Source organism: Mobula birostris, chromosome 6 (assembly GCF_030028105.1).
Source record: "Mobula birostris isolate sMobBir1 chromosome 6, sMobBir1.hap1, whole genome shotgun sequence".
NCBI lineage: Eukaryota > Metazoa > Chordata > Chondrichthyes > Myliobatiformes > Myliobatidae > Mobula > Mobula birostris.
In genome coordinates, this window is record NC_092375.1 from 157,389,423 (window position 1) to 157,411,373 (window position 21,951).

Genomic DNA, 21,951 nt, shown 5'->3' on the forward strand with positions numbered 1-21,951 from the left:
ATATACACATGACTGTGTGGCTAGGCATAGCTCAAATATCATCTATAAATTTACTGACGATACTGCCATTGTTGGTAGGATCTCAGGTGGTGACAAGAGGATGTACAGGAGTGAGATATACTGACTAGTGGAGTGGTGCTGCAGTAACAACCTGGCACTCCATGTCAGTAAGAAGGAAGAGCTGATCGTGGACTTCAGGAAGGGTAAGACAAAGGAACACATACTAATCCTCATAGAGGGATCAGAAGTGGAGAGAGTGAGCAGCTTCAAGTTCCTGGGTGTCAAGATCTCTGAGGATCTAACCTGGTCCCAACATATCGATGTAGTCATAAAGAAGGCAAGACAGTGGCTATACTTCATTAGGAGTTTGAAGAGATTTAACATGTCAACAAATACACTCAAAAACTTCTATAGTTGTACCGTGGAGAGCATTCTGACAGGCTGCATCACTGTCTGGTATGGAGGGGGCTATTGCACAGGACCGAAAGAAGCTGCAGAGGGTTATAAATCTAGTTAGCTCCATCTTGGGTACTAGTCTACAAAGTACCCAGGATATCTTCAAGGAGCAGTGTCTCAGAAAGGCAGCATCCATTATTAAGGACCTCCAGTGCCCAAGGCATGCCCTTTTCTCACTGTTACCATCAGGTAGGAGGTACAGAAGCCTGAAGGCACACACTCAGCGATTCAGGAACAGCTTCTTCCCCTCCGCCACCTGATTCCTAAATGGACATTGAAACCTTGGACACTACCTCACTCTTTTTAATATACAGTATTTCTGTTTTTTGTATTTTTTTATTCTATGCAATATATGTTATTGTAATTGATTTACTTATTTATTTATTGTCATTATTATTTTTTTCTCTTCCAGATTATGTATTGCATTGAACTGCTGCTGCTAAGTTAACAAGTTTCACATCACATGCCGGTGATAATAAACCTGATTCTGACTTAGACAGAGCAGACATGGAGATGGTGTTTCCAGTAGTGGGAGAGTTTAGGACCAGAGGGGCCAACCTTAGAATAGAAGATGTCCCTTTAGATCAGAGATCAGGAGGAATTACTTCAGCCAAAGGTGGTGAATATGTGGAATTCATTGCTATGAACAGCTGTGGAGGCCAAGTCATTGGGTACATTTAAAGCTGAGGTTGGTAAGGGTTTGATTAGTAAGGGTGTCAAAGGTTACAGTGAGAAGGCAGGAGAATATGTTTGAGAGGAAAAATAAATCAGCTATGACTGAATGACAGAGCAGCCTCAATGGTTTGGATGACCTAATTCTGCTCCAATGTCTTACGGTCTAAAGAAAGCTTAAAGTGCCAAGAATTTCCCTAATGGCCAAAACCCAAAAGGAAAAGTAGTTCATTTGTAGTCAATAAGAAAGTTTAAAGATGGAATTAAGACAAAATACGAGGCCTATAAAGTTACTAGAAATAGCTGAAGATTTGAGGATTGGGTGCATTTCAGAATTCTGTAAAGGAAATTGATTAAGAAAGCAAGATAGAATATGATATGAGATGAGACTGGTAAGGAAAACATGAATGGAAATTACAGTACATTTAACTAATGTGCTCCTGTGCTTCAAGGATGTAATTGGTAGAATAGATAAGAGAGCTAGAGGTTATGGTTTATTTGGATGTTTGGAAGGATTTGATAAAGGAGCAGGTGGGCGCATATGAAATTGCAGATAATATGCTAGCTTAGTTAGAATGGTCATTCTCAGTCTGGAAGGTTGTGGCTAGTGATGATTCATGCTTGGCCTTGTTTTTTCATAATCCATGTCAGCAACAGGCCTGAGTACATTTAAATGTCATGCTTTCAAGTTTGCTGATGATATCAAACTAGTCATGATTGTGGTTACAGAGGAAGCTATGCAGACATTTCAGGGGGATATGGACAAGCTCAGTGAGTGGATGAGAACTCAGAAAATGGAATAGATAATGGGAAAAGTCACAAGTCATCAACTTCAGTGAATATACTATGTAACAGAAAAGCGAAATATTTGTTGAGACTGGATAATGTTGATGTCCAAATAAGACTGCATGTGCTGTGTAAAATATGCTGAAAACCAATATATAAATGCAATAGCAACACACACCAAAGTTGCTGGTGAATGCAGCAGGCCAGGCAGCATCTCTAGGAAGAGGTACAGTCAACGTTTCAGGCCGAGACCCTTCGTCAGGACCCTTGTGAGATTTTCGCTGCAATGATTGCAGAAAATTACGACTTTAATTTCGAAAGGGTACGTAGGTTTAGGGCATATTTGCAGGATGGCTTCAGTGCTTACAAAGAAAAATGCGCGAGGCTAAGCAGTCAAGCATACTGTCGTTTTTCAAGCCTTCCACATCAGCCACAGCAGACGACAAACCTCAATCTTCGACATTGAGGCAGGCAGAGATAGAAGAAGATGACCTGCCTGCCCTCATGGAAACAGACGACGATGAGATGACACCTCAGTGTCCCACCACCCCAGCAGTCCCAATCAGGCCGTGGACCAATACATTGCCACGAAGCATGCAGTGGTGCAGCGGTAGCTGGGACGCACCCAGCACATCTTTAAGAAAAAAAGCCGAAATAAACAAGTTACTTAAATAGGTGCTGCCCAGATCAGAGGCGACTGCCGATTGCACCGCATGCTTGGCGAATCAGTATTGGTTGGTGGCCCGGAAGTTGGGGACCACTGCACCACCCCACCCTCCGACGACTCAGCCTAACACACCATCATCAGTGTGCTCGGCCCTCTCTTCCTGATTCCGGTAAGTGATACCACACTGTACATACATTATTTCTACTTTGTATAGGCTGTGTATTTTTATGTGTTATTTGGTATGATTTGGCAGCTTCATAGCTTAAAGGTTACTGGAGAGGGAGTTTCTGCCGAGAGCACCTATGTGAGATATTCGGTACGGTTGACAGTGTGGCAATGATTGCAGAAAAGTATTTCTACTTTATATAGGCTGTGTATTTGTCATATCATTCCTGCTTTTACTATATGTTACTGATATTTTAGGTTTTGTGTGTTATTTGGCATGATTTGGTAGGTTTTTTTTGGTTCTGCGAACGCCACCAATTTTTCCCATATAAATAAATGGTAATTGCTTCTTCACTTTACGACATTCCGGCTTACAAATCATTTCATAGGAACGCTCTACCTTCGGATGGCGGGGGAAACCTGTACAGCTGTAACGTTACCTCATGGCTTTTGAACTCAATCCCACAGTTGATAAAGGCCAACACACTATACACATTCTGAACGACACTGCCGTCCTGCGCAGCAGCTTTGAGTGTCCTATGCACATGGACCCCAAGATCACTCAGATCCTCCACATTGACAAGAGTCATAGCATTAATATTATATTTCTGTCTTCAAATTTGAACTACCGAAAGGAATTTCACACTTATCTGGGTTGAACTCCATCTACCACTTCTCAGCCCAGTTCTGTATCTTATCGATGTCACACTGTAACCTCTGACAGCCCTCCACACTATCCACAACACCCTCAACTCTTGTGTCATCAGCAAACTTACTAAACCATCCTTCCACTTCCTCATCCAGGTCACTTACAAAAGTCACCAAGAGAAGGGGTCCCAGAACAGATCCTTAACTAGATTTTCTACATCTTTTGTACACCATGGCTCTTTTGCCCTACCATCCTTTCCCTACCTCAATGGAACATACCTATGCATCCTTAACATTTACCACATTTCTGCCGTGCATTTCCCTGAAAACATCTGCTCTCAATTTATATTCCCAAGTTCCTGCCTAATAGCATCATACTTTCCCCTACCCCAATTAAATGTTTTCCCAAATTGTCTGCTCCTATCCCTCTACAGCACTATGGTAAAGGAGATAGAGTTGTGATCTCTACTTCCAAAATGTTCTCCCACCGAGAGATCTGACACATGACCAGGTTCTGTTCCTAGTACAACCTCTCCTCTAGTTGCCTTATCTACATATTGCATAACAAACCTTCCTGAACACACCTAACAAACTCCACCCCATCTAAACCCCTTGTTCTAAGGAGATGCTAGTCAATATTAGGAAAGTTAAAATCACCCATCACAACAACCTTATTATTATTGTACCGTTCCAGATTCTGCCTCCTTATTTGCTCCTCAATGTCTGTTTCTATTGGGGAGGGGGTCTATAAATGCATCCAGTAGAGTTATTGCCCCCTTCCTGTTTCTGACTTCCACCCATAGTAGATAATTTCTCCATGACTTCCTTCTTTTCTGCAGCCATGGTACCATCCCTGATTAGCAGTGCCACTCCCCCACCTCTTTTTGCTTCCTGCCCTTTTTGAAACATCTCAAAGACCAACACACATTCCTGCCTGAGTCATCCAAGTCTCTGCAATGGACACAAAATCATATTTGACATAGAAGGAGAGTTGGTTCCAGAGATGAGAATTTTGATATATGAAGAGAGATTTGGTAGACAAAGAGTATATTCTTTAGAACAATGAGAGCAGATCTCACCACAATTCTTATACGGGCTCTCCAGGATTGTTACAGAGAAAGTGTGACCTGAGAAGGGAAGGAAAGACCTGAATAGTCTGGATGGGAGAACAGATCGAAGAGGCACAAGATTGCCAGTGCTGGAATCAGGAGCAACAAACAATCTGTTCGAAAAACTCAGCAGGTTGAGCACCTTATGTGGGCGCAATGTTCTCTCTAAGGTGTGGCTAGTAACTTCTACTTTGAAAAAGGTAGACTCAACAACTTCATGCCCAAGAAACAACTTTATCTCAAACTTCAAGACAGTTATGTATACCCAGAGGCTTTCACAACCCATACGGCATGGCAGGCACACTATGCACAAAGCCCAATGGAAGTAAAAGGAACGGAAGTAAATCGCCCCATTACCCTAATTAGTATTAACTTACTTTTAATAATGCTCACATTACAACACTTCTCCCCCTTTAAAATCCAACATTCCCCAAATGTATAAACTAGGAAATAAACTGGTGTTATTAACTTGCGTACCCCAGAAAATGCAGCCATTCTGCAGACTGAGTTCTGTCTTGCATTTGGCATAAGGCCTCAGTTCCTCTCCTTCCACAACTCTGAGCCAACCCTGTAAAAGAAAAGTCTTGACTTGGGACAGAACTGGGTCCCTCTCTGTCCACTGCCTGATCTGGGTTGCCTTTACCGGTGTCTCTGACAGCCTCTCCAATGAAAACATAGTCTCTGGAGACACATATGTAGCAACAGGTGTTTCAGGTAAAGGTAGTCGACTCAGTGCATCAGCATTTGCATTATTCCCACCTGCTCTGTACACTATAGTGCAGTGGTCCCCAACCACTGGGCCGCAAAGCATGTTCTACCAGGCCGAGAGGAAACGATATGAGTCAGCTGCAGCTTTCCTCATTCCCTGTCACGCACTGTTGAACTTGACCATAGAGTTGCCAACTGTCCCGTATTTGTCGGGATATCCCGTACATTGGGCTAAATTGGTTTGTCCCATACGGGACCACCCTTGTCCCATAATTCCCCCGCTGAGGTGGAGGGCTCCTATGAAACCTTTCGTGCCGAAATGGCGAGAAGCGAAGAAGCAACTACCATTAATTTATATGGAGAAAATTTTTGAGTGTTCCCAGACCCAAAAAATAACCTAATAAATCATACCAAATATCACATAAAACCAAAAATAACTAACACTAGCATATAGTAAAAACAGGAATGATATGATAAATACACAGCCTATATAAAGTAGAAATAATGTATGTACAGTATAGTCAGGAAGATGAAGGCAAAACCGATTTGCGGGAAAAAAAATCGGCACGTACGCACATGCGCACATCACATGCGCACACAGGTGTCTGCGCAAGACTTCATGGTCATGGTGGTCTTTCCTGGGGTAAAGTGTCCCGGGATTTGACTGCTAATTTTGTCCCTTATTTGGGAGTGAGAAAGTTGGCAACACCAACTGTAAAAGACATGTTGAAGTGAGTTTAACTCTAATTGAACACCACCCCCCCACCCGGTCGGCTGGTCCGCAAGAATATTGTCAATATTAAACCGGTCTGCAGTGCAAAAAAGGTTGGGGGGCCTATGCTATAGTGTACGGTAGGCTGACAATGTAAGAGCCCAATGCTGTATCCTGGTTGAGGCTAGTGGTGCGATGCATCTAGTCTCACTGAATAGGCTCATCAGTGGTTTATGGTCTGTATAAGTTGTAAATACGTGTCCATAAAGGTACTGATGAAAGCGTTTGACCACGAAAACAATGGCCAGACCTTCTTTGTCTAGCTGTGAATATCCCTTCTCAGCAGCTGTCAGGGTACATGAAGCAAAACCAACAGGATTCTCTGAGCGGTCCTCCATTACATGTGAGAGAACTACCCCGACTCCATGTGGCGAGGCATTGTATGCAAGGGTAATCTCCTTGTCTGAGTCATAGTGAACAAGCAGTTTCGCTGAGTGGAGAAGTTCTTTCACTTCCTTGAAAGCTTTCTCCTGCTCTTCACCCTATTACCATTTAGTGTCATTGTGAAGCAGTTTATACAGGGGGGTCAAAACCCTTGAGAGGTCAGGAAGAAACTTGCCATAATAATTCACCATGCCCAAAAATGATCTGAGTTCCGAGACGGTCTTGGAGCTTGGGGCCCCTTTAATAGATCTCATTTTGTCCTCCACAGGGAAAAACTCCTCAGCTGTGAGCTTGTGTCCCAGGTAAGTCACACTCGATGCCAGAAACACACATTTTCCGTGTTTCAACCACAGCCCTGCATCTGAGAGCCTCTTCAGCACCCCTTCTAAATTAGCCAGATGCTCCGCCCCCGTGATCAAAATATCATCAAGGTACACTGCTACGTGCAGAATCCCCTGCAGCAAAGTGTCCATTGTCCTTAGGAAAATGGCAGAGCTGGATGCCACTCCAAACACCAGGTTATTGTACTTGAATAATCCCTTGTGCATATTAATTGTGACGTACTCCTTTGAATTCTCGTCGAGCAGCAGCTGTTGATAGGCATGGCTCATGTCCAGCTTTGTGAACAGCTTACCCCCTGACAGGCCGCCCACCTTGAAAACTGGACGGGCTCAATAATGCCCAGCCTCTGTAAACGTTCCAGCTCCTCCTCGACTCTGCCTTTCACGGCATAGGGCACCGACCTGGGCTAAAAAAAAACGAGGTGTAGCCTCAGGGTTGACATGGAGTTTCACTGTCACGCCCTTCAGTGTCCCCAGCTCGTCCCTGAAAACGTCACTGTACCGCTGCAGAATGACCGCCGTCATGTGCGCATACTTAATTTCATGCCAGTTTAGCCGGATTTTGCGAAGCCAATCGCGACCCAAAAGACCGGGCCCCCTACCCTTAGCTATCACCAGCCTGGCTTCAGCCTTCTGACCCCCGGCTGAAATGTCCCCATATAACACCCCTAAATGAGGTATGGGTTGCCCTGTATAGGTCCTAAGTTTGAGCTTTGACAGTCTAATGGGAGACAGGTTGGACTCCCATGTCCTCCTGTAGGTCTCCTCACTAATGTCCGATACAGTAGACCCTGAATCAATCTCAAACTTAATGTCCTTTCCCCTGACGGTGACTGTGGCATAAGTGGTTCCTCATCTGTTTCCACTTCAAACATGTTGTACGCACACTCTGCCTCTTCATCTGCTTCTTCTAGATGGTGTGTGGCTGCCTGAGCCTGTTGAGCTTTCCCCTGCCCAGGCTTAATCTTACCCTTCGAACTTCTGCACTTTTTAGCTAAATGTCCCTTTTTGCTACAAGCATGGCAGACAGTGTCTTTGAATTTGCAATCATTTGTATAGTGCGTCCCTCCACACAGGAAACATTCCACCCGCTTTGCCTGTTTACCAGTCTCCCTCCTGACTTGGTGCATTGTCGCCGACTGCAACCCCCCCCCCCCCCCCATGTCCTTTCTGGATATCCTTGACATTATTAGCAGCCACCTCCATGCCTTGGGCAATTTCTAAGGATTTCATGAAAGTCAGCGGTGGGGTTTCCCCTAATAGGCGGCATTGTATGCCGTTATTATTAATGCCGCATACTAATCTATCACAGAGCATGTCTTCCGACACCGCTCCGAAATCACAATGCTCCGACAGCTGCCAAAGCTCAGCCACGAAATTGGCCGCAGACTGACCTGGCTTCCGGAAACGGCTGTGAAACTTACACCATTGGACTATCGCAGAAGGTTTCGGATTGTAGTGGTTCCCCACGAGCTTGACCAGTTCGTCATATGGAATGTCCCCCGGCTTCCGTGGTGTGGCTAAATTCCTTATTAGCTTGTAAGTTCGCCCCTCACACACTCAGGAGAATAGAGCGCTTCTTAGCCTCCTCAGTAATTCCATTAGCACAGAAGAGGTGTCCCACCGTTTCCTCATACTCCGGTCAGTACTCGTTTCCTTCCAGAAACTCACCGATAGTTCCAAACGTCGTCATCTGAAACATGAAGTTCCTGTTTGAAAAACGTGCCAATACGTTCACAAAACAAGTTCACCTCATCGCCAAAAATATGTAGTAACTTCTGCTTTGAAAAAGGCACACTCGACAACTTCATGCCCAAGAAACAACTTTATCTCGAACTTCGAGACCGTTATGTATATACAGAGGCTTTGACAACCCGTACAGCATGGCGAGCACAAAACACATCAGAAGAGAAAAGGAACGGAAGTAAAAACCCTGATTACCCTAATTAGTACTAACTTACTAACTAACTTACTTACTTTTAATAATGCTCACATTACAACAGTGTGCGCGTGTGCGATCATACAAAATCACATTTTCTTTTCCAGTTTCTGATGCGTACAGTGTTGACAACGTGGAGTTCACAATTATTTGTCTGCAGATTTTTTTTATTTAAACTGTTTTTATTGAAAAAATTATTCAGTGTGCATATGTTGTTGTTACTGGGCAAAGAAATTGCCCAGCACAACATTTTTGAGCACACTGGTCATTACAATTTTGAGTGAACATTGTGTTGGAAAGGAATTTTTGACATTGTGATTTGAAACCCTGCGTCAGGACTAAGAATGGAGAGGTGAAATGGCCAGTATAGAAAGGAAGAGATTGGCAAGAAAGAAATCTAAGGTGACTGGAAGACTTTGGAGGCGTGTAAGATGATAGGCAGGTGGTACGAGGTAGGGATAAGCCAGGACGGAATTAGAATATAGACGCAGATGAATGATATGCAGAGGCAGACAGAGAAAAAGAGGAAAAAGGGAAAACAGATGAGGCGAGGGTGGGGAAGGGGATTGTGAAGATTGGAGACAGCTGCAGGAGGGGATGAGCAGGAACACAGAGTGCTACCAGTAAAGGAGGTGAGAATGGGAAACAATAGCGGAGAGGTGAATGACAAATAAAGCTAGATTGGTGTGGGGGGGGTAATGAAACAAGAAATGATAGGAAAAAAGATGGGTGAAAAGGGTCTGGGGTGTTTGGAAAAGGGGACAAAAATGGGAGAACTGGAAGAACAGTATGAGGATGGAAGGGAAGAATTAAAGAAAAGAGTTCATCTTCAATTGGAAAACTCAATATTTATGCCACTGGGTTGTAAACTACCCAGGTGGAATATAAGGTGCTCTTTCTCCAGTTTGCATTGAGCTTCATCTCGACAGTAGAGAAGGGTAAGAGTGGAGAGGTCAGTGTGGGAATGAGAAGGGCAATTGAAATGGTCTACCACTCAGAGCTCAGGATAGCTAAGGCTGCTTTGGTGTACTGCAAAATGGTCACCCAGTCAATGCACAGACTCACTAATGTGAAGGGGTTAACATCATGAATACTGAGTACTGCAGTCCACCACATGCAGTGTGCTGTTTGACCTTTCCTCCAGCAGATTGTTTGTTACGTCATTTAGGACCAAAATAAGGAAATACTTCTTCACTTGGAGGGTGGAGCTTTGGCATTGCCTACCCAGCGAGATGAGGAAACTTGGTCACTGAGTTTATTCAAAACAGAGATTAATAGATGTTTGGATGTTGTGGAATTGAGGCTTGTGAAATCAGAGCAAGAAAATTACATCAGGATAGAAGATCACCACAGCAATATGTGAATTCCAGCAGTTGTAAATTGTTTTCCTTATTGCAAATATTATTAGGATTTAAATTTAGTTCACCTCTGCCAAAAGACATATTGATTTACTTGGTGTACAGTTTGAGTTGTGTCTGTGACCTTGCTAACTAGCAATGTGCAAGCTGCTTTCTTCTAGTCTGTTGAACAACTTATTTTTTCAAAAGTTCAGAATAGATGTTGGTGTACTAGAAAGTGTTTTTATTTGTTATATTAAAACATTGAATAGTTGAACAGTGATTTTTTACGTATTGGTAGTAAGAAATAAATGCAAGAGTTTTAATGCCAAAATAAAATTTTATTCCTTGGAACATAGAAGACTGAGAGGAAATTTGACAGAGGTGTACAAGATTATGCGGGGTATAAATAGGGTAAATGTAAGCAGGCTTTTTCCACTGAGGTTGGGTGTGGCTACAACCAGAGGTCATGGATTAAAGGTGAAAGTTAAAAAATTTAAGGGGAATATGAGGGGAAACTTCACTCAGAGGGTTGTGAGACTGTGGAACGAGCTGTTGGCACAAATAGTGTATATGAGCTCAATTTCATCGTTTAAGAGAAATTTGGATAGGTACATGGATGGTAGGGTGCCAGGGTCAAGGATGTCTCTGATCGATTGCATGACATTCTGAAGTGGGAGGGTGACCAGCCAGATGTCGTGGTGCACATAGGCACCAATGACATAGCAAGGAAGAGTGAAGAGGTCCTGGACAGTGAGTATAGAGAGCTTGGTAGGAAGTTGAAAAGCAGGACCTCGAGGGTGGTAATCTCAGGATTGCTACCTGTGCTAGATGCCAGTGAGGGTAGGAATAGGATGCTCTGGAGCAGGAACAAATGGCTGAGGAACTGGTGTAGGAGGCAGGGTTTCAGATTTCAGGATCATTGGGACCTCTTCTGGGGCAGGTGGGACCTGTACAAGAGAGACGGGTTACACTTGAACCACAGGGGGACCAATATCCTTTCAAGGAGGTTTGTTAGTGCTATTGGGGAGGCTTTAAACTAGATTTGCAGGGGGATGGGAACCAGAGTGCCAGAGCTGACAGTGTGGCTGGGGTGAAAATAACTGATGTTGAAGGTTTAAGCAAATCCGATGATAGAAAGGTTGTGAGTGGTGGTAAAAATCTTCTGAGGTGTATATATTTCAATGTTAGGAGTATTGCGGGGAAGGCGGATGAGTTGAGGGCGTGGATTGACACGTGGAATTCTGATGTTGTAGCAATTAGTGAAACTTGGCTACAGGAGGGGCAGGACTGGCAGCTTAATATTCCAGGGTTCCAATGTTTCAGATGTGATCGAGGCAGAGGAATGAAAGGTGGGGGAGTAGCATTGCTTGTTAGGGAAAATATTACAGCAGTGCTCAGGCAGGACAGATTAGAGGGCTTGTCTACTGAGTCCTTATGGGTGGAGCTGAGAAACAGGAAAGGTATGGCCACATTAGTGGGATTGTATTACAAACCACCCAATAGTCAATGAGACATGGAAGAGCAAATCTGCAGAGAGATAGCAGACAACTGCAGGAAACATAAAGTTGTGGTGGTAGGGGATTTTAATTTTCCATACATTGATTGGGACTCCCATACTGTTAGGGGTCTAGATGGTTTAGAGTTTGTAAAATGTGTTCAGGAAAGTTTTCTAAATCAGTATATAGAGGGACCAACTAGAGGGGATGCAATATTGGATCTCCTGTTAGGAAACGAATTAGGGCAAGTGACGGAAGTCTGTGTAGGGGAGCACTTTGGTTCCAGTGATCATAACGCCATTAGTTTCAATTTGATCATGGACAAGGATAGATCTGGTCCTAGGGTTGAGGTTCTGAACTGGAAGAAGGCCAAATTTGAAGAAATGAGAAAGGATCTAAAAAGTGTGGATTGGGACAGGTTGTTCTCTGGCAAAGATGTGATTGGTAGGTGGGAAGCCTTCAAAGGGGAAATCTTGAGAGTGCAGAGTTTGTAGGTTCCTGTCAGGATTAAAGGCAAATTGAATAGGAATAAGGAACCTTGGTTCTCAAGGGATATTGCAACTCTGATAAAGAAGAAGAGGGAGTTGTATGAAATGTATAGGAAACAGGAGGTAAATCAGGTGCTTGAGGAGTATAAGAAGTGCAAGAAAATACTTAAGAAAGAAATCAGGAGGGCTAAAAGAAGACATGAGGTTGCCTTGGCAGTCAAAGTGAAGGATAATCCAAAGAGCTTTTACAGGTATATTAAGAGCAAAAGGATTGTAAGGGATAAAATTAGTCCTCTTGAAGATCAGAGTGGTCGGCTTTGTGCGGAACCAAAGGAAATGGGGGAGATCTTAGATAGGTTTTTTGCGTCTGTATTTCCTAAGGAAGCTGACATGAAATCTGTGGAATTGAGGGAATCAAGTAGTGAGACCATGGAAACTGTACAGATTAAAAAGGAGGAGGTGCTTGCTGTCTTGAGGAAAATTAAAGTGGGTAAATCCCCGGGACCTGACAGGGTGTTCCCTCGGACCTTGAAGGAGACTAGTGTTGAAATTGCGGGGGCCCTGGCAGAAATATTTAAAATGTTGCTGTCTACGGGTGAAGTGCCGGAGGATTGGAGAGTGGCTCATGTTGTTCCGTTGTTTAAAAAAGGATCGAAAAGTAATCTGGGAAATTATAGGCCGGTGAGTTTAACGTCAGTATGTAGGTAAGTTATTGGAGGGAGTACTAAGAGACAGAATCTACAAGCATTTGGATAGACAGGGGCTTATTAGGGAGAGTCAACATGGCTTTGTGCATGGTAGGTCATGTTTGACCAATCTGTTGGAGTTTTTCGAGGAGGTTACCAGGAAAGTGGATGAAGGGAAGGCAGTGGATATTGTCTACATGGACTTCAGTAAGGCCTTTGACAAGGTCTCGCATGGGAGGTTAGTTACGAAAATTCAGTCGCTAGGTATACATGGAGAGGTGGTAAATTGGATTAGACATTGGCTCGATGGAAGAAGCCAGGGAGTGGTGGTAGAGAATTGCTTCTCTGAGTGGAGGCCTGTGACTAGTGGTGTGCCACAGGGATCAGTGCTGGGTCCATTGTTATTTGTCATCTAAATCAATGATCTGGATGATAATGTGGTAAATTGGATCAGCAAGTTTGCTGATGATACAAAGATTGGAGGTGTAGTAGACAGTGAGGAAGGTTTTCAGAGGCTGCAGAGGGACTTGGACCATCTGGAAAAATGGGCTGAAAAATGGCAGATGGAGTTTAATACTGACAAGTGTGAGGTATTGCACGTTGGAAGGACAAACCAAGGTAGAACATACAGGGTTAATGGTAAGGCACTGAGGAGTGCAGTGGAACAGAGAGATCTGGGAATACAGATACAAAATTCCCTAAAAGTGTCGTCACAGGTAGATAGGGTCGTAAAGAGAGCTTTTGGTATTTTGGCCTTCATTAATCGAAGTATTGAGTATAAGAGCTGGAATGTTATGATGAGGTTGTATAAGCCATTGGTGAGGCCGAATCTGGAGTATTGTGTTCAGTTTTGGTCACCAAATTACAGGAAGGATATAAATAAGGTTGAAAGAGTGCAGAGAAGGTTTACAAGGATGTTGCCGGGACTTGAGAAACTCAGTTACAGAGAAAGGTTGAATAGGTTAGGACTTTATTTCCTGGAGCGTAGAAGAATGAGGGGAGATTTGATAGAGGTATATAAAATTATGATGGGTATAGATAGAGTGAATGCAAGCAGGCTTTTTCCACTGAGGCAAGGGGAGAAAAAAACCAGAGGACATGGGTTAAGGGTGAGGGGGGAAAAGTTTAAAGGGAACATTAGGGGGGGCTTCTTCACCCAGAGAGTGGTGGGAGTATGGAATGAGCTGCCAGACAAGGTGGTAAATGCGGGTTCTTTTTTAACATTTAAGAATAAATTGGACAGATACATGGATGGGAGGTGTATGGAGGTATATGGTCCGTGTGCAGGTCAGTGGGACTAGGCAGAAAAATTGGTTCGGCACAGCCAAGAAGAGCGAAAGGACCTGTTTCTGTGCTGTAGTTTCTATGGTTCTATGGTTTTATGGTTAGGGTATGGAGGACTATGGTCCCGGTGTAGGTTGATGGGAGTAGGCCATTTTAATAGTTCGGCATGGATCTGATGGCATTGTGACGACAAACCAAGTTATCAGAAGATTGATACTGATGAGAGAAATAAGGGAGACAATGGAGAAGCGTTCAAAATGTTAATGAGAGAGGATAGAGATTAACGAGAAAGAAACACACTTAAGAATATTGACAGACCAGTTGCTTTGAACCTGAACTGTTTGAAGTTTGATGGACAGGCGATACCCCAGCAGGGGGATAAAAAGAACAGGTTCGCTAAGGCACGACACACACCACAAGATCACGAGATAACGAGACCCTGGAAGAGCGGTGTGCCCCCACAAGTTGGTGACAGTTGGAGGTCTGGTCGTGGGAACCGACCATCGACGCACAGGGTGAAAAGGGTACGATCGGTGGGAACCTGGTGTGTGTGTCCGCCCTTGCCTGGGTGCTGGGTTCACCACGGAAGAACGGTCGTATCCGGAACGGAGGGGTCACAGTCGGTGACCACAGAAGACATTAAAAGGGTTCGCCCGAAAGCTAACTGCGAAGAACCTCAAAGGTCTGCCTGAATCAGATTTGCCTATCTATCTCTGTCTCTCCAACGGCACAACAGCGATTACTGCAAACTGTACTAAGCTGAACTGAACTCTGCGTCACTTGAGACTGATCATTTTACCCCTAGACTGTGATAGAGCTTGGTTGATTCCTATTACCCTAGTTCTGTGTATATGTGTGTTTTATCATTGCTAACCTGTTGCATTTATATCCTTACGATTAGAATACTGTGTTGCTTATTTCTTTAATAAAACTTTATCAGTTTCTGTTAACCAGACTCCAACTAAGTGGTCCATTCCTGCTGGTTTGGCAACCCAGTTAAGGGGTACGTAACAGCATGAAAAGCCTGTTCCTGTGCTGTTCTTTTCTATGACTCTGCAGCACAATACCTATTGACTCAAGGAAGACGTATTTGTTATCGATTTTATGTAATTGAATCCTATACTATTAACTTAAACACACAATCTAAATCAATACTACTAAACCTATCTACTCTCTCAAATTCCATGCCATAAATTGAAGGAAAATTATCTTTGTGCTTTGGACAGTACTTAACAGTAAAACAGACAATTTTTTATTTGTCCTTTTACTCTTTATGGAATCATTCAGACTGATACAATTCCCTGCAGTTCAACTATGAGAACACTTCAAAACTACTTCATTAATTATACATTCGGTTGGAACATCATAGGGTCCTATTAGAAGGTCAATGAATTGTTTTGTATATTTCCCCAAAGCTTAACTACTTACATTTTTTAATATATTCCTGATCTAGTTTTAAAGAACAAGTGTTATTCTTGAAGTAATACACACGGAATGCTGGAGAAACTTAGCAATCCGGGCAGTATCTATGGAAAAGAGTAAACAGTCGACGTTTCAGGCCAAGACCTTTCGTCAGGACCTGATGATGAGTCTCAGCCAGAAACTTTGACTGTTTACTCTTTGCCATCCAGCATTCTGTGTGTATTGCTTTGATTTCCAGCATCTGCGTATTTCTCTTGTTTGCTATTTTTGAACTTGACCTGTTTCACATATGGGCTTGTTTTACATACGTCTGCTGGTCACTGACAAAAACCACAAATATTTTGAATATTGAATATCTGAATGTACATAGTTGTGTATTGTTCTATGCCCGTTATAGCACAAGGAGTGGGAATAATATTAAATGATAAGTGCTGTGCTACATTGGTTATCTGTATATTAGGAGTGAAATTATAGACCTGGGGAATTATAGACCGGTTGGGGAATTATAGACCGGTTAGCCTAACGTCGGTGGTGGGGAAACTGCTGGAGTCAGTTATCAAGGATGTGATAACAGCACATTTGGGAAGCGGTGAAATGATCGGACAAAGTCAGCATGGATTTGTGAAAGGAAAATCACGTCTGACGAATCTCATAGAATTTTTTGAGGAAGTAACTAGTAGAGTGGATAGGGGAGAACCAGTGGATGTGGTATATTTGGATTTTCAGAAGGCTTTTGACAAGGTCCCACACAGGAGATTAGTGTGCAAACTTAAAGCACACGGTATTGGGGGTAAGGTATTGGTGTGGGTGGAGAGTTGGTTAGCAGGCAGGAAGCAAAGAGTGGGAATAAACGGGACCTTTTCAGAATGGCAGGCCATGACTAGTGGGGTACCGCAAGGCTCAGTGCTGGGACCCCAGTTGTTTACAATATATATTAATGACTTGGATGAGGGAATTAAATGCAGCATCTCCAAGTTTGCGGATGACACAAAGCTGGGTGGCAGTGTTAGCTGTGAGGAGGATGCTAAGAGGATGCAGGGTGACTTGGATAGGTTGGGTGAGTGGGCAAATTCATGGCAGATGCAATTTAATGTGGATAAATGAGAAGTTATCCACTTTGATGGAAAAATAGGAAAACAGATTATTATCTGAATGGTGGCCGATTAGAAAAAGGGGAGGTGCAACGAGACCTGGGTGTCATTATACACCAGTCATTGAAAGTGGGCATGCAGGTACAGCAGGCGGTGAAAAAGACGAATGGTATGCTGGCATTTATAGCGAGAGGATTCGAGTACAGGAGCAGGGAGGTACTACTGCAGTTGTACAAGGCCTTGGTGAGACCACACCTGGAGTATTGTGTGCAGTTTTGGTCCCCTAATCTGAGGAAAGACATCCTTGCCATAGAGAGAGTACAGAGAAGGTTCACCAGATTGATTCCTGGGATGACAGGACTTTCATATGAAGAAAGACTGGATGAACTGGGCTTGTACTCGTTGGAATTTAGAAGATTGAGGGGGGATCTGATTGAAACGTATAAGATCCTAAAGGGATTGGACAGGCTAGATGCAGGAAGATTGTTCCCGATGTTGGGGAAGTCCAGAACGAGGGGTGACAGTTTGAGGATAGAGGGGAAGCCTTTTAGGACCGAGATTAGGAAAAACTTCTTCACACAGAGAGTGGTGAATCTGTGGAATTCTCTGCCACAGGAAACAGTTGAGGCCAGTTCATTGGCTATATTTAAGAGGGAGTTAGATATGGCCCTTGTGGCTACGGGGGTTAGGGGGTATGGAGGGAAGGCTGGGGCGGGGTTCTGAGTTGGATGATCAGCCATGATCATAATAAATGGCGGTGCAGGCTCGAAGGACCGAATGGCCTACTCCTGCACCGATTTCCTATGTTTCTATGAAATCCATACTTTGCCCAGTTACATTTGAAGGGAAACAACTTAATTGCTGCAAACGCTGACATAAAAAAAAATCTTTTTTTTATTTTAAAGAAGTGGAAATGTAATTAGATAACTTGAAAGTAAAAAAGGAACTAACAAGCTTGCTTTGAGAATAAATGAGTAATCTAGTAGGAAAATATATGTATATATTTAAAGAGAATTGAACCTTAATTAGTAAATTATTGAGATAGTTGATAGGAACAACAAGATTGACTATAATACAAGAATCATTCAAGGAATTTGCTTTTATTCTGTCAAAAATCAGTAAGTCGGATGATATCAGTGTATTTCTTTCAAAATGTGAGGAGTACAGTTTCTGTTTAAGAACTGTAGAGAGTAGGCGCGCTATTGCGCATGGATTAGACGTGTGTGGTCAGTGCTCCTCTCTGAGGCCTCAATAAAATTACTATTATACCGTGTTTTATTCATTCATAGGCCAACAGTGTATGTCTAAACTAAGTGTCTGGAAAAGTTTGACAATGCCGAAGGCAAATAAAGCCAAGACTGCTGACTGCCAAACTACCGAAGTTAGTGATAACAATGTGTCGGTAAAGCACTTCTCCGCGTCTGAGATACCGCCGGATAAAACTCACACCATGTGCAAGGAATTAGGTCAGGAGATTTTTCAGTCAGTTCTGTGCGGCATTAACTACCGCTTTGATGTTTTTGAGACCAAGTTTGTAGCGCTTGTGGCTTCCCAGGCTGACTTACAAGCCCGTGTGGCTAATCAAGAACTAACCACCAGTGACCTTGAAACAGGCGTATAAGAGCTTGAAGCTGAGAATTCAGAGCTAATGAGACAAAATAGCCAGCTCCAAGCTAAAGAGTATGACTTAGAGGCTCGTTCCCGGAGACATAATATTAAGATTGTAGGGATACAAGAGGGCGAGGAGGATGGTAAACCTACTGAATTTGTTTCCAGACTGATTCCCAAGTTGCTCGGGGAAGTGCACTTTCCATATCCAGTTAAAGTCAATCGCGCGCATCGCTCTTTCTATCCGAAGCCGGCTGCCGGCAGGAAACCGCGCACCATCTTGGCACGTATCCATCACTTTCAAGTGAAAGAGCTGATCCTGCACCGCAGCAGACTACAACCCATGGAGTACAAGGGAAGTAAGGTCTTGATCTTCCCAGACTATACTAAAGAGGTGATGACTCAACGTCGTGCCTTTCGTGATGTACTGCAAACTTTGCGTGATGGAGGAATCAAGCACACCCTGTGGTATCTGGCTAGGCTCTATATTTATCTTCAAGATGAAAGAGTGCCTAATGTGCAACGACCCGACAGAAGCAGCACAATTCTTGGAAAGGAATAATGCACGAAAAAGGGAGTAGATATATTGACATTGTTTATTCAGCTTATATTTGTGCCAGTTTCCATGTTGGGATATGGGGAGGGACTTGCTTGTCATATGTAGTTTTGCAATGCTGTATGCTGCAGTGGAATTTAATTGCGGAGAATGTTCTAAATATTTTTGTTATTATAAGGGTTAAATTTTAATTGGTGTCATGAATTTTCAGCTTCAGGTGCGGACACTGGATATCTCTCCCCAGCCCTAATAGCATTTGTTTAAAGGTATTATATAATTTGTGGTATAAATTTTCTCGGAGAGGGGGTTTGTGATAATTGTGTAATGTTATTTACCTGCCCAGCAGCTCCTTTTGGGATGGAAATGAGGAACTATGTGTCTGGTTCAGGGAGACACGAAGGGAGGGGTGGGTTAGGGTGTGTGTTATTTTTGTTTATAGCTCAGACATTTTTTTGTGTATGTTGTGTTCTTATGAGGCTGCCAGTTATTTTGCATTGTTTAATATGTTTGTGCTCAACTCTAATAATCTCTTTATTCTCATATGCAGAGGCCTTGCGGTGGAACACAGCTGGGGGGGGTAAAGATATTACAATAGTTTCGTGGAATGTTAAGGGCCTTGGTCATGTTGTTAACAGGGATAAAGTTTTTAGACATCTCAAATCTCTATCTGCAGATGTGATTTTTCTACAGGAAACCCATATCAAAGTAACTGAGCAATGCAGATTGAGGTTGAGCTGGATATCACAGGTTTACCAGTCACCATTTACTTCTCATGCCCATGGTGTGGCTATCCTCTTTAGGAAAAATATTCCATTTCAACTCACTTCCACGACCACAGATCCTCTCGGCAGGTTTATTATGATCTCTGGCACCATTAATTCATTTCCGCTAACCTTCCTTAATATTTATGGTCCAAACATAGACGAGCCAAATTTTTTTAGGAAAGTTTTTGATTTACTTCCGGATGCCAGTAATTCAAATATGATAATCGGCAGTGACTTGAATTGCTACCTGGACCTATATTTAGATAGATGGTCCTTCCGCCCGCCCTCAAATATCTTGTCAGTGCAGATCCTAAATAATTTGATTAGATCTAGGAATTTACTAGATATTTGGCAAGCTCAACATCCCACCGACAAGGATTATTCTTATTATTCTCATGTTCACAAATCTTATGGTAGAATAGACTACTTTTTGGTTGATTCTCATTTAATATCCCGTGTTACCAACACAAAATATCATAATAGATTAATTTCTGACCATAGCCCCTTGACAATGTCCCTAAATCTCTCCCTTTCCAAACGAATCTATTCCTGGCGTTTTAACCCCTCCCTACTTGCCAATAAGAAATTTATAGAATATATCACCACCAGATTAAAAGATTTTATAGAAATTAACGTAACGAGGTGTCAGATTCCACACTCTGGGAGACATTAAAAGTTGTAATTCGTGGGTATATAATTTCATATGAATCCGCTGATAAGAGGGAGAGAGAAGGGCGATTATTAGAGATTGAGAATACTCTCCCAACCCTCGAAGCGACATACCAGGCTTCGAAATCCTCTGAAGAGTATAATAAAATAATGAAGCTTAAATATGAGTACAATTGTATCTTGGGTAGTCAAATAAATAAACTCCTTTTAAAATTAAGACAAAAGCATTTTGAAATGGGGGCAAGCCTGAGGGGCTCCTGGCGCGGCAGCTCAGGGGTGTCCAGGCCCTAAGGTCAATTCATTGCATTAGATCGAGGGTGGGTACCCCGTTAACTAACCCCAAGGAGATAAATGACTGTTTTAAAGAATTTTACAGCGAACTCTACACCTCTAAATGCAATGCCACTCAATCTGATCTGAATGACTTCTTTGATTCTCTTATAATGCCGAAACTTAGTGACGCTGCTAGGGAGGACTTTATTGGAAGAAATAACTTCTGCCATTAAGTCATTTCCGTCTGGCAAGGCTGCTGGGCTGGATGGATTTGGCTGTGAATTTTATAAGAAATTCTTTGATATCCTTGCCCCACTTCTCCTCAGAATGATATCTTGCTCTGAGAGAGATAAAGCCTTGCCTAGGACATTGTACGAGGCTAACATTTCCCTCATTTTAAAGAAAGATAGAGAGGAGACAGACCCGGCCAGCTATTGGCCCATTGCTCTCCAGAATTTTGATAGAAAGGTAATTACTAAAATGCTGGCTAACCTACTAAATAAGCATTTGTCATCCTGATCAGACATGATTTGTCCCGGGTAGGTTCTCTTTTTCCAATGTCAGATGCCTCCTTAATACTATATATACTGATCATGGGAAAGCTAGTGGGGCAGCAATTTTATCCCTTGATGCACAAAAGGCTTCTGACAGATTGAGTGGCCTTACATGTTTGAGTCACTGTACAGGTTTGGGTTCGGATTGTCATTTGTATCTTGAGTAAAACTGATATATGCCAGCCCAATGTGTTCTATTATAACTAATGGTGAGAATTCAACTCTGTTTCCCCTACACCGTTCAGTCCAGCGGGGTGCCGTCTCTCGCCGGCCCTTCTTACCGTTGCGGTAGAGCCCCTTGTCCTAAAAATAAGAAGTCACCCAAACATTCTGGGTTTGAAAGTGGGGGGTATCGAAACACTTATTAGTTTATATGCTGACGATGTGATACTCTACTTACAAAACTCAGAAAAGTCAGTCCCTCTTCTAGGTTTAATCACCTCTTTTGGCAGACTATCGGGATACTCAATCAATTGGACAAAAAATGACTTTGTGCCCCTCTCCAACGACTGCACGCGGGGTTTTTTGGAAAGTGTCCCGTTCAAAGTAGTTAAGGATCACTTTACTTATCTTGGCTTGACAATCCCCAAAGATCCTAAGTTAATATTCAAATAAAACCTCGCGGAGTTTATTTCAAAACTTAAACAGAATATAGAAAGTTGGAAAACCCTATCTCTGTCCATGATTGGTCATATAAATTCAATTAAAATGGTTTCCCTTCCTAGATTTCTCTATCTTTGTCAAAATTTCCCCATTTTTCTTACATCAGCTTTCTTTAAAGAGTTGGACTCCATAATATTGTCTTATATCTGGAATTATAAGAACCACAGGATTTCAAAAATTCATTTACAAAAGCCCAAGTCTGAAGGAGGGCTGGGATTACCTGTATTTAGACACTATTATTGGGCTGTCAATGCTAGGGCTTTAATGTTTTGGCAATAGGGGGCTCCAGATAACCTAGCCCCTGGGGCTCCCTTGTGGCTATGTATGGAGTCCAACTCTGTTGTCAATTCCTCCTTGCCAGCCATGCTGTTTTCCAAGTTAGAGAGGGCTGGGACTTCAAAAAGTTTGAG

General features: G+C 42.9%; 1 long non-coding RNA gene across 1 annotated transcript in view; it reads right to left on the reverse strand.

The window, feature by feature from the left end:
• LOC140199505 (uncharacterized) overlaps nt 1–8,602 on the reverse strand; it is a 107,694-nt gene extending 99,092 nt beyond the window's left edge. Inside the window, exon 1 of the long non-coding RNA XR_011886431.1 lies at nt 8,103–8,602. This is a non-coding gene — a long non-coding RNA (uncharacterized lncRNA). The remainder of the gene's footprint in view (nt 1–8,102) is intronic.
• Between the last annotated feature and the right edge of the window lie 13,349 nt (nt 8,603–21,951).